General features: G+C 41.8%; 1 protein-coding gene across 2 annotated transcripts in view; it reads left to right on the top strand.

The window, feature by feature from the left end:
• COMMD1 (copper metabolism domain containing 1) overlaps positions 1–17,025 on the top strand; it is an 83,285-nt gene that overhangs the window by 590 nt on the left and 65,670 nt on the right. The gene's annotated exons all lie outside the window — the stretch shown is intronic.

Genomic DNA, 17,025 nt, shown 5'->3' on the forward strand with positions numbered 1-17,025 from the left:
GTGGGGCGGGAGGGAACCACTAGTTACGAGGCAAGCTCTTTTGAACAGCAAACAGATCGTGGTTGACGTGTGAGTGAGGAGAAGGTGTGGGGGGGTTCCGGAATGGACTTTTGCGTGCTGTGGTTCCCTGGGTGCTGCAGGGAGCCGCCGGGTGCGGGGTTACGGGCAGGCCGCTGCCACCTGCCGGTGAGCTGCACGGCTGCTCGCAGCGTTTGTGAGCCGGTTCCGCCGCGGTTTGGGTTCCCTCGTGTGAGGGGAAAATCTTAACTAAATGCACTGCCCTAGCTTTGGCCGGATAACTTTTCATGCCCAAACCTCCGTGTTAAGCACTGAGCTTTTTATGTTGTCTTTCCCCCTTTCTAAAGTGTTCTTTTTCTACACACAAGTAAAGCTGGAACACATTGATAACTGTGCTTTCCCTATCACTGCACGTTGTTTGTGCTGCATGCTCTTTGTGTTGCTTAAGATCTTCAATCCGTTTTTCAAGACAACGTCTTGTAAATTGCTGCATTCCAAAGAATCCTGGGGATTTCCTTGTGGTAGTCTGTTTCATGACCAAAAAAAGGTCAGGATTTTTAAAAAGGAATGAGCTTTGCTTGCTTTTGTCTGTTCTGGTTTGTTATGGGGTTGAAAGTAAGTGTCCATGTGCTTTTAAAAGGAAAAATGCTGTAAAATGTCCCTTTTCCCCACTCTGTATTGCTGCTTCTGTATCAGGAGTCGGTATGTTAGTGTAGACATGCATGTTTAGTCTGGAGAAGAGGAGACTGAGGGGAGATCTTATTAACATTTATAAATACCTAAAGGGTGGGTGTCAGGAGGTTGGGACATCCCTTTTTCCTATAGTAGCTAGCAACAGGACAAGGGGTGATGGGATGAAGCTGGAGCACAAAAAGTTCCACTTAAATATAAGAAAGAACTATTTCCCTGTTTCAGTGAGGGAGCCCTGGCACAGGCTGCCCAGAGGGGTGTGGAGGCTCCTTCCTTGGAGGTCTTCAAGACCTGCCTGGACATGTTCCTATGTGACCTGATCTAGGTGACCCTGCTTCTGCAGGGGGGTTGGACTAGATGATCTCTAAAGGTCCCTTCCAACCCTACCATTCTATGATTCTGTGTTAGTCCAGCAGATGAACAATTATCTGTTCCTTTAAATGACCAAATCATTAAGTGCATCTTCACCACTGAGAACACAGATCAGTATCATAATTATGGTGTGCCCACAGGGTTGTTAGCAGCAGCCTCCCTCTTTGTGGCACAGCTGAGGAACCATATGTGCAAAACAGATCACCTGAATTTCACATCTCTTTATTCTTTCTTATGCCTGAAGGTGTCTGCCTTGGTGAGCAGAGCAGTCGCATCTGCCACATGTTCTGCAAGGTTCAGTGTGCCAGGTGGGAAGGATGTTACTGCCAAAAATGGTGGGGTCTTGCCCCTTTTGTCCCCATCCACTGCAACTTCTTACTTTTTCACAGCTAAAATGCTTTCTGGTCTGCTCTGTGAGCTAAGAGTTTTCTGTCAGATTCCTGAATAACTCAAAAGGAGGAAGAAAACAAATTACAACAAAGTTCCCAAGTTTAAATTGTCTCATGGCAAAGATCTGATGAGCATCAGAGATGATTAAAGGAGACAGTTGGGACTGCATAGCCAGGAGTGAAGGAGAGTGAGAACAAGATGTGCTCTTTCTTCAGCAGCAAGCAGTTTATCTGGCATGTTGATGTAAACTGAAATCAGTGGCGACTGATACACTGAGCAATGAAACTGGATGTGCTACCTGGTCTCTCTGCTCTGTCTCATGAAGGGATGGTGATCTGCATTTCCAGAGATCAAGAACCAAAGTCCTGTGAGGATCAGTGTCTGAAGCCATGGCTGAAGGCCAGGAAGTTTTGAGTTTAACTGACAAAATCACTGAAGGGGGGAAAAAAAAAGGCTTTCTGCTGTATCATATTCTTTACAAAAATAAATGAATACTCTTCACTTTCTTCCCTCTTCCCTGTGTATTCTGGCTGATATCTCAGCACTTTGCTGTAGATTCATGTTCAATTCTCAGTTCACTTTTTGGTTTGAAGATTATTTTCCCCTCTAAGGCAGATTTTACTGTGATGACCATTCTGCCCTGTTGTGATAGTAATTTTTTAAGACCTGGTGGTTTTATCTATCTTTGTTATGTTTTTTTCCCCTCATCTATTTTTCTTGGTGCTTTTTTCCGAGGTACTTTTGACTTCCCTCTGAGGGATGTGGCAGACAACACACAAGCAGTATTTTTCTGGTTATTTCATAGAATCACAGAATGGTAGGGTTGGAAGGGACCTTTAGAGATCACCTAGTCCAATCCCCCTGCAGAAGCAGGGTCACCTAGATCAGGTCACAGAGGAACATGTCCAGGCGGGTCTTGAAGACCTCCAAGGAAGGAGACTCCAAAACCCCTCAGTCTCCCCTCAGTCTCCTCTTCTCCAGACTAAACAGCCCCAGTTCCCACAGCCTTTCCTTATATGAAAGATGTTTCCATTCCCCCGTGCTCCAGCTTGTGCCTGTTACCCCTTGTCCTGTCACTGGGCACCAAAGAACAAAGACTGACCCACCCTTTAGGTGTTTATTAGTGTTGGTAGGGTCCCCCCTCAGCCTTCTCCAGGCTGAAGGCTCCCAGCTCTGGCAGCCTTTCCTCATAACAGAGATATTCCAGTCCCCTCATCTTTGTAGCCCTGCACTGGACTCTCTCCAGCACTTCTCTGTCCCTCTTTAGTTGAGTACCCCAGAACTGGACACAGGACTCCAGATGAGGCCTCACCAGGGCAGAGTAGAGGGGGAGAAGAACCTCCCTTGACCTGCTGGCCACACTCCAACACTCAGTTTATTATCAATCAGGACTCCAATGCAGTACTGCAGTATAGTTACCTTTAGATAAATGATAACTTCCTATGAATAATGACCAAACTCTATATAGGCTTTGTTTTCCTATTTGCAGAACTGGGTAGCTCTTAAGCCACCACTGAAATGTGATGTGTTTGGCCAGGCAATGCTACATCCAGAGGATATAGCTAGTGAAACTTAGGTAGGTAGGTGTACTTGACAGATTTGGAATTGGATGAGGATGCTGGCACTCATTTTCAGCTTTTATGAAGAGTCCATTGTTTCTTTAATGGTCAGATTCATAAAGCCTGGAATAGAAGCTGAATCATAAAGATTAATTCTTGCAGCATTTAAGACTGGTTTTGTCTTTGGGGTTGTTTGTATTTTTTCTTTCCCTCTCAAATACATCTCTCAAATATTTTAAAGATGTCATATTCTGGACATAATGTTAATTCAGGCTCCAGGAATCAGAGTTTACTAAAATTACTGGATATTTACCCATTTTTATAACAAAGGCATATAGCTTTGGAGGATGGCAATATGTTGAGGAGAGGATACCATGTTTTCCTTGTGCTGCTTTAAGAACCAGACCTGGTAGCAACAGTGATCTTTGAGGTAAATGCAAATTAATACCTCAGTGTTACTAGATGTGTCTCATGGTTTTCACAACCACCAATCTTCTTGTCTCCTTATGGATGAAATTCCTGGGAAATAACTAAAGTTTATGCAGTTCAACACGCTTGGAAGTTGAAGTTTTGAGCTGAGCAATACACAAAGCAGCTTCAAACAGACACAGCTTTGTGTCAAGCATGTATGGACTTTGGGGTGCTTATTTCTAGTGAGTGACTTGAAGAAAGTAACACCTGAGGCCTACAGATAGGTTCAGGATCTCTATTCTAGGGCATCCTAAAAATCCCTTGGCTTTCTGGTCATTTTGAGGGCCCCCTCTCTTTTACATCTTCCAATATCGGGGAGGGAAAAGGTTGATATTAGGGTTGTGCTTTGGAGTAGAGGGGCTTCAACTCAATTTCCTCTTCCTCCATCTACCTCATGGAGAAACTCATTGTCTCAGTTATTATGTGATACCTCCTCTTCAGTTCTCACAGCTAGCTTACAATCTCTACCTCTGGTGTAAACTGGCTCACACAGAGATACAGGGTGAGCTGTTCCCTTTTGTTTGTATTGTGTGGCAGGGGGTGGGTGGGGGGAAAGTCATCTTGGCCCTGCAAGTTGCTTAATTAAACCTTCAAGCAGCTGAGAACCGCCAACATACACTTGAATGTTTCAGAGAGTTGCCTGGAACACTTTCAGTATCTCTGTGATTTTAAGTATGGAGGAACACCGCCATATTCTATTTGTTGATAGCAGCAAACCTCAAAAGTGTTCCTCTGTTCTTGAAACATTTAGTCTTTGGACACACATCTTGGATACTGGTGTCTCCCCAGCAGTTGAAGGAGCAACTTCCACTTGAAGATCCGTGTTTTCTCTTCCTTTTCACTTGTCACATGAATTTCTAAGCAAATTTATTTCCAGTCTTAATATTCATTGTGGAAAAGCTGCATGGTAAAAGTGTTCACAGCAATATTTGTGCTATCTTTTGTGGTTTTATTTTTTCCTTGCTTGTCTGGGTGGTGGAGGAAGGGGGACAAGCAGCAGAACAGCATTCAGAAGGTCAGAACAGTTGTTTTTGCAGCCATTTCCCTTTATGTGCAGGGACCAGCATCTGAAGTTCAGAAGACAGGTAACTTCCATGCCTTAGTTGACAATACTGCCTAATTGCACCAAATACATTCTGTCAGGAGGTGGCCATGTTTTCAAACATCTCATTTAAAAGCACGAGTCCTTTGTATGGTCAATATGGAAAAGATTAGATGTCTTACATGATCTTCTGTCATCTTTATAGGGAATGTAAGCACCTAAATTGGATGAGATGAATAATGCCTTACTCCCTGTCTCTAGAGGGTTTTGTTTGACACCCATCTTCTTGATGGTCAGAAGCAGAGAGATTTTATTGCCTTTGTGACTTAGTTGTTATAGCAATTCATGTCTTCTAAGGAATCAACATTTGCTTGTGGTAGAGATGAGTATGATTAAGGTGAAGAACTTTCCTGTACTCTCTGGGATTCCACCTCTGCAGAACATGGCACCTGTGAAGAGTATGTGGGCCACACAAGTGTATCATATTTACTGCAGCAATAAGCATTGGAATGTTTCATTTCCCCTGGCTTGTGTATAGAGTAGTCCTGCTTTTGTATTTATAAAAGAGGTTGTGATCTACTTCTTACAGCAGTTCGCTGACCATAGATCTGCTGAATTGTGTGTGGATCACCTGACCTCTTTCTAAAACGCCAGATGTATTTTGTAGAGAAATCATGTCACCGTATTAAATGTACTCTTTTAAAAACCTCATTGCTTTTCTTGTGTGGAATCTCCTGGGAGACACAGCAAAGCCCTGGGAAGGCTGGCCCTGCAAAATTGTACCTTTACGATGTTAAATTGTTTTTTACCTCCTGCCTTCATGCTCCACAGGTTACAAAACGCTGAGAAACTGGGGGAGAGCAGCTTTTGCAAATTCTCACTCCTTTTTTTTTTGTCGTTTTCAAAGACTTCTTCATCCCGATTAAAATACTAACTTTGTCTCCTCCTTACATAAGTTTAATTTACAGTATTAATTCCGCCGGCGGTAGCGACTTTCCACCTGGAGCAATTCCCCCGTTCTCCTTTAGGTGGCAGTAGGCCATCGGATTTACTGGACGTGAGCATTTGCTGCTGTGTGAGCAGTGTCCTGCTTCCTTCTTTCTGCTTCGGAACAAACCGTACGTTGGCCAAATGATTATAACAATTTCAGCGTGAGGAGTGTAAATATTTTATCCTATTTGATTTATAAGTAGTCACAAATACCGCGGGTGTCACCATCTGTAGTAAATTTAGTAGTATGTCATTGGTAAAATATTAATCAGACTCTAATGTGAGAACCAAGAGCTTGATACCCAGTAGGTAAGATACACTCAAACTCTGTATGTGCATGTCATAAAATTCACCAGCTCTCTGCCACTGATGGGTTTCATTAGGAATGATGCTAATATTTCTACCAGATTTTTCTGATGACTGGTATGTTTAATTTGACTGGTTTTCAGCCAGGAGGCCGATGGTGCCATTGTATTTGGCTCTGCTGTGCCGCTGGCACGCCTGGTGTATGTAAGTCACATCTTGAAGCTATTTCTGTGTTGTGAAATGCCCAGCTTATTTCTAGTCAGAGAATCATAGAATGGTAGGGGTTGGAAAGGATCTTTAGAAACCATCTAGTCCAACCCCCCTGCCAAAGCAGGTCCACCTAGATCAGGTCACACAGAAACGCATCCAGGCGGGTTTGGAAACTTCCAGAGAAGGAGGCTGCACACTCTCCCTGGGCAGCCTGTGCCAGGGCTCCTCACCTCAACAGTAAAATAGTTTTTCCTTATGTTTAAATTGAACTTTTTGTGTTCCAGCTTCTTTCCATTCCCCCCATTCTTTCCATTGCCTCTATTTCTGAAGAAGAGTGGTTACTTTTCTTTGTGCCTTTGGAGAAAGCCTGTTAACATGAAACCTTTTGATCAAAATCTGATGGGCAAAACTTGGTGCTACTGGTGGATAAAATCACTCGATGTGTAAAATGCTCTGGAGTCGCACGAGCAAGCTGTGGGTGTTTTGGAGGCTGCTTAGTGTCCTGTTGTTTCACAAGACTTTCTATCACTGGGGACTGCAGTTCTTTCCCTATGAAGTTGCTGTTACCTGGAGAGGAGGTCCCAAAGCATTACTGACCCTGCTTGGGAAGGAAGAGACTATTTGATCTTCATAAAAGAGATCTGCACTTAGGTGAAAAGTCAGAGCAGAAAAAGTTTTAGGATTCACTCCATTGTGGAAGATAAAGGCCTTGGTGTCTTCTTCAGCAGGATTTCTGCTGACAGCCACTGCTGGGTAATAAATGACTTGCATTTTCTAATAAAGGAAGAGAATTGTCATTCTTCCCTCTCCTCAGATACCTTATGATCCCTCAAGTATGCCAGCTGAGTCATGAACTCCCGAGCTCTTTGCAGCTCCCCAAGCTTCTGTAAGGCTGAGGCAGAACAGTCTCAGCCTGAAGACTGATAAAATAAATTGGGAAGAGTTACAGGAGAGATTGCTTGCTTTATACCACTGAGAATTGCAGTTGCTCCTCCATCTATTAACTAAAGAGATCATTCAGTAAGCATGCTTGTTCCTCTCAATCCAGGTGAAAGGAAACAAGTTGCTATTAAAGCAATATCAACAAGTGCTGTGTCCATATAAGGTGCTTTCTACCCAAATGTGTCCTGTGCAGCGTTGTACCATTCACTCCATCAAATGACTGTGCTTATTAAGAATAGTTGTATTAGTTATTGAGCTAGGTAAAGATACACTGACAATAACTGCACATAATTTTGGGAGGGAGGGAATATCTACAGTGTTGTAATTGGACAGACATGAGAGAATGGTTATTATCTCCATTGATGTCTGCTTGAAACAACTAAATAACAGTTCTAGTCTTAGTTTTTTAATTTAGCAAAACACCATTATATAGCTCCCCAGTGTGAACACAGCTTGATTGCCACCTCTGCAGTGTATGGTGTTACAGCATAAATTTTCTCCTCTTAGTATATATCAACCTACAGTTACTGCTTCTTTTTTTTTTTGCCCTATTTCAGAATAATCTTGGTAAGGTAGAAAATCAAATGTTTGCTGGAACTAGCACCTGCTGTACTGCAGTGGTGAAAATATTCATGGATACTGCTCCAAAGAATTCTTATTAGTGCTTCCAGGATGAGTTACTGTAGATTTTAGTGATGTGTATGTGCAGTCAGTTCAAATAAGGACTGGTGCAGCTGGCAGTTGTAGGAATAACATGAAGTGGAAGGGGGGAAATTTATCAGGAGAATGATCTGGAGAGGAAGGTTGGCTGTGAGATGTTACATGGTTGAAGAACAGCGTGAAAGTCTCTGAAATGTGTAGATATGTGAGGGTGATGAGGTGCTGGCACAGGTTGCCCAGAGAGGCTGTGGGTGCCCCAACCCTTGGAGTGTCCAAGGCCAGGCTGGATGGGGCTCTGATCAACCTGGTCTAGTGGAAGGTGCCCAAGACAGGGGGGTTGAAACCAGATGATCTTTCAGGTCCCTTCCAGCCCAAACCATTCTGGGATACTGTGATCACGTTGATGAGAGTGGTAAGATCAGTGGCTCACTGCCTAGAGCAGCAATTTGTCGCTCATGTGTGTCAGCTAGAAAGAACAATGTACCTGCATCATTCTGGATTTTTTTTTTAATACTCTTCTCTTTTTTTTCCCCTCAGTTTCTCCAGTTGCAAAACTTGCTGTTTGTGTTGTTAGAGCCTTTTGTATTTGCAGTACTGGTTTTATTGCTATTGTAATTGCTGAAGAGATATGTAGAAAGTGGTATTGTTGTGGGATGGAAAAGTGATGCTGTTTCTGGCAGATCTATACTAATTGAGCTGTCATTCAAATTGAGCTATGAGCAAGGAATCCACACCTCTGCATTACAAAACTCATAGCCTTCCTGCTGCTGTGCAACAACACTGCTGTTGAGCATCAAGTGCAAATCCTGAAGGCAGGAGGGCTCCCACCGTTAGTGTCATTCACTTGATTAGTAGTATTTTCTGTAACTCAAGCATGAGACAGAATCACAGAATCTTAAGGGTTGGAAGGGACCTCAAGAGATCATCCAATCCAACCCCCTTGCCCACCTAGACCACCTAGAGCAGGTCACACAGGAACTCATCCAGGTGGGTTTGGAATGTCTCCAGAGAAGGAGACTCCACAGCCCATCTGGGCAGCCTGTGCCAGTGCTCCCTCACCTGAACAGGGAAGAAATTCTTCCTTATGTTTTTTTGGAACCTCTTCTGTTCCAGCTTGTACCTGTTACCCCTTGTCTTATCATTGGCCATCAGTGAGAGCAGCCTGGCTCCATCCTCCTGACACCCACACTTTACCTATTTGTAAACATTAATGAGGTCACCCCTCAGTCTTCTCTGTGATGTGAAAGGTCATTAGCTAATGAGACCAATCAAATATTCTTTTCCTTTGACACTGTGTTCTAACTGTGCCACATCAGTGCAAATAGCTTACCTTACCTCACATTTAATGGTTTACTTGACCTTTTGCGTCATATTCTTTTTTTATGTTCTTATCTACAGAAAAGTGGTAAATTAAAAGAAGTCATCAGACTGACGTCACTGAAATATAATAGGTGTGGGTAAGCCCGTATTGCCCAGACCAGAAGCAACTGTCTGTGTTTTTCCTCAATTAGTGTTGATTTTATCTCTGCAAGTAGAGCCCTAGTTGCTTTGTCCCAGTTGCAAAGGGGGAGGCTGCCCTGTCTGTCCTGTCTAGAGCAGGCAGGTCAGTGCCAGCTCTTCATGTTTAGAGTGACTCGGCATTACCTCTTAGTTTGAAAATACCTTACTGAAAATCTGCTAAGTTTCTGTTAATGGCCTTCTAGAACAGCTTCCTAACCTGTTCCATTGTCAGACTTCTGCCAGTAAGTACTATTTTCACGGTTAATAATACCAGCAAGTTTTGAATGCACCCTCTCACATCACCCCCCCCCCCCCCAGTTTGAATAAAAAGTCAAATCCATTGATTATGCTGAAACTCCTTGTTCCAGTCTCATCACTGCAGTGTTTCTCTTGACCTTAAACAAGATTCTACTGTGATTGAAAACCAGGGAGTCTAATCTTGCCTTTCAAGTTCATTACTATAAATGAAATGCTTCTACTGTACTTTATTAGTATTCATCAAACACATGCTGTATGGAGTATGTTTAAAAAGGGAAGAAGACTCCCTTAGGCTTCACATGTAGTTTCATGCCTTTAATGCTAATGCTCCATTCCCTATTCCCCAAAGTGTAGAGGGTAATGAAGTTCAATGCCATCTTCTCAGCACTGGTGATTCTTTTGGAGTAGTATGAGTTGTCCTTCCTCTTTAAATGTGGCGTATGACAAGAGGAGAACTTGAGTTGTCCCTACTTCGATTTGATGCATAAAAACAACTGAAAGGAAAGGCTGCACACTGAAATGATATTCTTTAATATATGATACTTTTTAATTGTGTCTTATTACAAGTGATCTGAAGGAAGAGTCGTGTGTGCTTGCTCCAGGAGAATACTGGTGTTGGCAATGGAGTAGAAGTTCATATTGCAACCTTGTCTGTCTCATGCGAGGCTGCCACGCAGCTGAGCAGATAATAGATTTCTTTCTTTCTTCATATATACATGGGTGTTTTTTTCATGGCAAGTAAAGATTAATCTTATTAGGAAAAAAGACTAGTCAAGGATTCTTTACATAGTGGTGTGTGTAATATCCTCTACTTATGTATACATCCTAATTTCACAGAAAGCTCAGAACAAGAGCAACAGAAAGAGCTGTAAATGCAATGAATAACCACCATGCTATGGAAGAGTCAGAGCTGTGGCATTTTCTTGAGGCATTGAAGTTCACAGCTAGCGTATGAAAAGGAAGTTTGGATGACACTTAGAAGTCAACCTTTTATAAGGCAACCACCTGATATTTTCCATTCCTGGTAACACTGCATAGGTACAGCCTTGGTATGATGTACATGAATTTTCCTACTGTGCTGGCAACTGGATTATTTTTTCATAAAAAGCTGACAACACAGCTGAAAATACCGTGTGGCTAGAATGATTCCATTTTGCACCTTGTACTCTGATTCTTTCCAGTTTGGTAACCAGGTATGATGGAGCCTTGAACTCTTCAAAATTGGTGCATGACATTGTTTTGGATGACATTTTTGCAATAATAATAATAACAATAATGTTAGTGGCATAAAATACCAGGCACTGCAATTGTTACATAAAGTCTTTTGTTCATTGATGTGTGAGCTAGCTTCCCTGGGCAAGAAAGGTTGGCTGCAATTTACTCAGAGGGCTGCAAGTTCATCCCTAGAGGATCAATGGCTTTAGAAGAAGATGAAGCGAGCGATTTGCTTTAAAGGCAGAGCCCAAAATATCCCTTTAAAATAAATTAATATGTGGAGTAAATCAGAACTGATTGGAATGATGACCTCTATTGTGAAGGATTACGAGGCCATCCTTGGGAAAACCAAACTGCTTTCTTATTTTGGGGCATTTTGGTATGCATCCTGAACACGTGAAGCTTAAACATAGTAGGTTTTCCATAACTGATCATCTTACACTTCTTTTAGACAACTGGATGCTTTAAAATCGGACTACTTGAACAAAGCAAGTGGAATTCACCTTTCTCTCTGTTTACAGTGCACGAGCTGATATATAGCTGATGGAGTACTCTGAATTAGATTGTGAGCTCTCTCTTATAAAATTGGTAGGTTTATATTTGTACAGCAAATCCTGACACCCTCCTTTTCAACTCCCCATAGAGCTTTAGTATCTGTTGATCTGCTGTCCTTGAGAACTGCATGTTTCACTTCTAAAGGTGACAGTCATCTTGGAATATCCCTCTAATTCTTTGGAGTCTTCTATATTTACCTCTTACAAATGCTATTTTATGTGTGATTCCCCATAACTAAAAACAGCTTACAACAGAATCTCACTGAACAAAGACATAAAATACACTGTGCAGGGCGAATGTGAAATAATACCCAGCCTGTCCAAACAATTTGTAGATTTAAAATAAGTGTTTTTCTAATCAAAGATTTTGGTAATTCTCTCATTTTGCATGTGCATATGTTTCCAAAAGCTTGTTTTACGTATCTATCCATCTCTCCTGACAATGAAAAGTTGCAACATGAATACAGTTTGAGTGAAATTCTGTGGGTTTTTTTCCAAATAAGGTTAGATTTTACTCTTTTTTTTTTTTTCTGGTTGAGATGTTTTGGGATCTCTGCCAAAAGATTCCTACCTCAGCTTGGTGGGTAGTTTTGTTCTTTCCCTTGTCTGCAGTCTTTATAAACTGTGATGCCGGAATTGCAAAACGTATTCTGAAGATCTATGGAGACACTGAAGTAGTGTCTGTATGAAGAGCAAGTAAGCAACAGACATTTTTACTCCTTGTCTGACATTTACACATGGCTTTGCTGTCTCTCTTCAGGCTGTCGCATCAGATGTGCTGTTCCCTTACACTCTCTTTGCCATTTCTGGTTCAGGAGTAGTTTCTATTCTGTTTTGTTTGTACAGGTTTACACGGTGAAATACGCTACAAATATTTTATACACTTGAACTAGTTCCAATTTCTTTTGCATTTTTCATTAAACTCAATTTTTACCTTTTTTCAAGTGAACAAAATATGTGTACCTCCCTTTTTCTGCAGAACAAATGGCACATTTAGGCCGTGTGCTGTTACTTTAGTATGTGTTCAGCTAATTCATGTGGCCCTCACGTGCTTGTTTACATCATACGTCAGCACGTATGCAGAGATAAGGAGACGGGTCAGAAATGAGTGCCCTTCTAACATCACTTAGTGACACAGTTTGTATACATTGCCTAGGATGAAGGTGATAAACTGTGGTTCTGAGGCTGCCTGGGACCTTGCAGTAGGGCCCCATGGTTTGCTTTCCAGTGTTAGGGGTGAGATACGTGGGTTGTCTGATCTGGGCTTTGTTGATGAGTCCTCAAGAGGCCAGAGCTTGTTATGCTGTGCTTCAGACCTCTTGAGACCTCTAAGATGGTCCTCTCTTGAGGACTCTGAGAGAAGCCCAAAGGCTGATGCAACCTTTGGAGAAGGACTCTTCCCCCATCAGTTACTGGACATGCCTCCTTCTACATGAGTGCCTGTGTAGGTATCTCTGTTTCATGTCCATCATATAAAGTCCCCAGAATGATGAAAAGAGAGGGATGTGGATCTGGCTTGTTGTGAACCAGGTTAGAAGAATGTCAGCTGTTTCTTGCTCAGCAGAGAGGGTGCTTTTGTTCACAGGATTCATTTTATGACATGTCAGTTTATCCATAAAAGTCTCGTAGTGAAAAGAAAGCACTAGAGAAACTTTCTGGTTTGTGTAGACAAATGGAAGGGAGTTTATTGAACATGAGTAGCCCCCAATCTTGAGTACAAGCCAAAGAAAAGCCAGGGGGAAAATTACGAGAATTCTTTTTTGTGATGGTGAGCCACGGTGTCTTGAAGCATTTGAGTGCTGAAGTTTTAGCTGTTAGGGCCAGCCATGGTGAAGCCAGATTTTGTTTGGTGTTGTGTGTCTGCAAGCTCTGCAAACAACTAGCACGCAGTGTGCACAGAGCTACCTGTGGAGGCACAGAGATGTGGAGTTGTTCCTACAAGCTCGCTGGAAAACCTGGTTACTTGGCCAGCTCTACTTCATCAGGAACCTAATCTGATAGAAATAGTGAACCCTCTCTGGGGTAATTAAAGCACTCATTAACATTTAATGGGATTCTGTTGGAAGAATACTTTCAGATTGATGTTTTGGCTGTTTCATTAAATCTTTAGCTTTTTATTTTTTTCCTCAAAACATTTATTCCATTTAGGTCTCAGAGCATTTTTGATACAGCAAATGGTACTTAAATCTTTATGGCCAAATGAGGGATGGTTTCTTCTGAGCTCCCTGGTTTGGGTTTTGCTCCTGATCAAGTGTTATTTTCTAGAACCTGGGATGGAGCAGAGACCTTTACAGAACAGTTGTGATTCCTATGGTCAAGAGTTTGACCTTCTGCTCCTTTCTCCTCACAAAGGCTCAGCTGTTAACAACCACCATGTCTGCTACTGGTTTGGGGAACATGTTTTATATTTCACTGGGCTGACAGGAGGGAAAACCATTTTATCTGTGCTGAAAGGAAGACCTGCTGGCTGGTATCCTGAGACTGGAAACTTACCTCTCACCTGTCAAACCTGTCAACATGTAACAGGAGTTGTCAAAATAGGTGATGAATGACCAGATGGTAAAGCACTCTTACTTGCTTCCCTTGAAGCTGTGTAGTCTGTAAACTTGTCTCCTTCACTTGCTCATCTCTTTGCTGCTGTGCAATGTGTCTTCAGGGTTATTGGCTAAGGCAGTGATATGCTATGGTGTGAACTACATCTTGGAGTGCAGAAACCCTTCTTTCAGATATAGGAAAATGTAACTGCAGCTATTGCCCAGAATAATACAGGTAATATACAATAGTGCTGTGAAAGGAAGGAAAGCAGAGCCTGCAGTCAGAATTTGGCTTCAAGTCAGAGTATATGGGCAAGAGATCATACGGCTGAGGGGGTGTGACTCATATATTTCATGTTGTTCACTGCTAGAGCATCTGTGCTTTGTTATAAAGGAAGCTGGTGTCCAAATGTAAACCAAGGGGAAATTAGCTAAGCTAACAATTAACTTTTAAGATGCAGTCAAGGTACACGAAGTGAAAGTAAAAACTAATTCATGATGCTAATTCTGTTTACTGTGCTTGATTCATAATGAAGCAAGTTTGTGCTTTGCCTGATTTCACAGGTGGGATGGCTGCCTGCAGAGTGCTACAATAAGCTCTGCTGGTATCAGCACCTTTACTGCACTCAGGGAAGGGCTACAAGTTATTGACTGCCCTTCTCTGGAGACATTCCAAACCCACCTGGATGAGTTCCTGTGTTACCTGCTCTAGGTGGTCCTGCTCTGGCGGGGGGGGGGGGGGGGTTGGACTAGATGATCATTCGAGGTCCCTTCCAACCCTTAAGATTCTGATTAATTTTTCCACATGCCTTCAAAAAGTATAAGCGGCTCCAACTTTTAGTTTTAACTCTTCTAGGTAAAATGAGAAGAAATGTGAAGCAGTAGTCTGCAGCAGCAAGTAATTCTCCCAGAATGATTGCAGAAACCTAATAAACACAGTTTTCATTTATTTTATTGTAAGAGAACAGTGTAGCAGAAAAAAAAAGGCTGACCATGTGTTCTCTTAAGGGAACAAACAGGTCATGTCACCAATTCTGGGACTGTCTCTGTGCCTGTCTCTCCTTTCCTGCTTCTACTCCCTCCCTTGTATTTTTTTATTATCTACCATCTGGTATTTATTCTGCCCTATCTAGGTTTCTCTCTGCCTTTTATTTTCCTCTTTGTCTTTAGCAATTACTGCACTAAAAGGCTTCCATCTGTAAAGAGTTCTTATTTCCGAATCCAGCTCCTTCAGGAGGATGGAAGAAGAAACCATTTTAGACCTCATAATCTAATCTTTGAAGATTTGTATATTCTCTAACAAAACAACTTGCTTCTACTGAAGCATAATTCAGGGAACATGTGTATATGCACATTTGTTTTAAACAGGGTTGAACGTGTCAAACTTGTCTGTAACACGGCTGCAGGTTTAAGAACTGCTGGAAATGTGACATTTCTTTGCCTCCAACCCAAGTGGCAAAACGCTTCCTAAACCATAGCAAATAATTTAACTCAAGTGGGGAGAAAACTAATAGCAATTCTTGGGATAGTTTTGCTGTGATTCCATTGAATATAGGCCAGGATAGACTATTTGTATTTTTAATTTTACTATATTTTTATGCTCCTGTTTGACCCTTGTACTTGCAAATATATGTGCTATTATTAGAACATTTCCTTCTCTTGTCAGTTCTCTGTTTTATCTCCCTCTAGCCTGTCCAACGCCTATCTGTGTTCTTTAGAGAAGTGCTTTCCATTGCCTTTTTTTTGTTGTCCATCTCTTCCTCTTTTAAATAATTTAAGAGGTTTGGAAACTATTATTCAGGAAGGGGGTGGTAGTGCCCTTTCAATATTTATTGTTTAAAATCAAAGCTTTTAGTATCTATTCATAATGTGAGTATGCAGGCATCATTTAGAAACTTAGCTCTGAGTAATGTTATTAGTGGGTGGGCTTGTTCTCTTGTGGTTTAAAAGATTTATTCCTGTTCTGTAAATGCTACAAAGCCTAGACAGAATGTTTAAGTAGGCCCAGACACAGTAATCCTGATTGAGTCTCAATTTTTCTTCAGCTAAAGATATTTTTAAGGGTGGAGCTGGGATGGGGAAGACACTGTTTTGAGCTCAGCACAGCAGGTTTGCAGGAAGTACAATCTGACCACATGAGCATGGCTCAGGTTGCGGTTCATCTGGTGGCTGCCTATTTCAATCAACCTTTCATCCCCTTTGTCATCAAATGAGCCTTCATACCACAGAAAAACGCCACCTCTCCTGCAAATAAATTTAGGAAGTGGTGTTTTTGTAGAATTATGAGTTCAAACTGGTCATTTCTAGCAGACACACAGACTAATGGCAGAGGCAGGCTGGAGGGAAAAAAAATGATCTCGTGGTCACTTCAGATGCTTTTTAAAACTAATGCTGAGATCTCTTCTTGCGTTCAAATTGTAAGCTAGGCCAAAAATAGCTGAATCTCTACTCCCCTCATTGAACTTCATGTTCAAAAAGTAATTTTAGCAGAGAACATTTGGTTTGGTGAGCTTGTATACCAAAAAAAAAAAGATAAGGGTCTGGGGGGATGTTCTACTTGGTGGGAACCTGGGAACCTCAGGGGACAGAATGGAGGAGTTGGTCAAGAAGCATGGAAGTGACCCTAAGGAGGAGTTTTATCTGCCAGTGTGCACATTTGACAAGCCTGGGTGAAATTAAGCTTAATAATAAAGGAAGACTGCAATTTTCCCTGAAACTTCCATCATGCACATGCACTTTTCCCATCTGCAGTAGCAGTGAAGTAAATGTTTTTGTTGCTGTGTGTTGCAAGTCACAAAATCTCAAGGGCTCAAAGGGACCTTGAAAGATCATCTAGTCCAACCCCTCTGCCAGAGCAGGAACACTTAGAGCAGGTCCTCCCATCCAGGAAGAAAGCTTGATGAAAGTCAGAATGAATCATATGTATTGACAAGTCTACTGAATGTCTGTTGACCCGCTTAGTGTTTCCTTGGCAATGAATCTACAGGTTGAAATGAGAAATAGTTGTTGCAGAAGATCTGTTACACACTAGGGAAAAAAACCTGAACTGCAGGTTTTTATTATCCTCATTATGATTCTGTTAGCAAACAGCTTCTTTTCACTTTTAAATGTGTGTCACAGCTCAATAAGCAGCAAACTAAAATAACATTGGGACATAGTCTGAAAGTTGAACAAAAGAAATTTGTTGGTTTTCCCATGGATTAGATGAAGACTTAAAGATTTGTTAAAATCTTCCTGTTTTGATGTAGAAATACTAATCATGTTGTTAAAGTAACTTGTAATTTCTACCTTAGAAATTTGCTGGGATGTGCAGA

The sequence above is a fragment of the Colius striatus genome, chromosome 2 (genome assembly GCF_028858725.1).
Source record: "Colius striatus isolate bColStr4 chromosome 2, bColStr4.1.hap1, whole genome shotgun sequence".
NCBI lineage: Eukaryota > Metazoa > Chordata > Aves > Coliiformes > Coliidae > Colius > Colius striatus.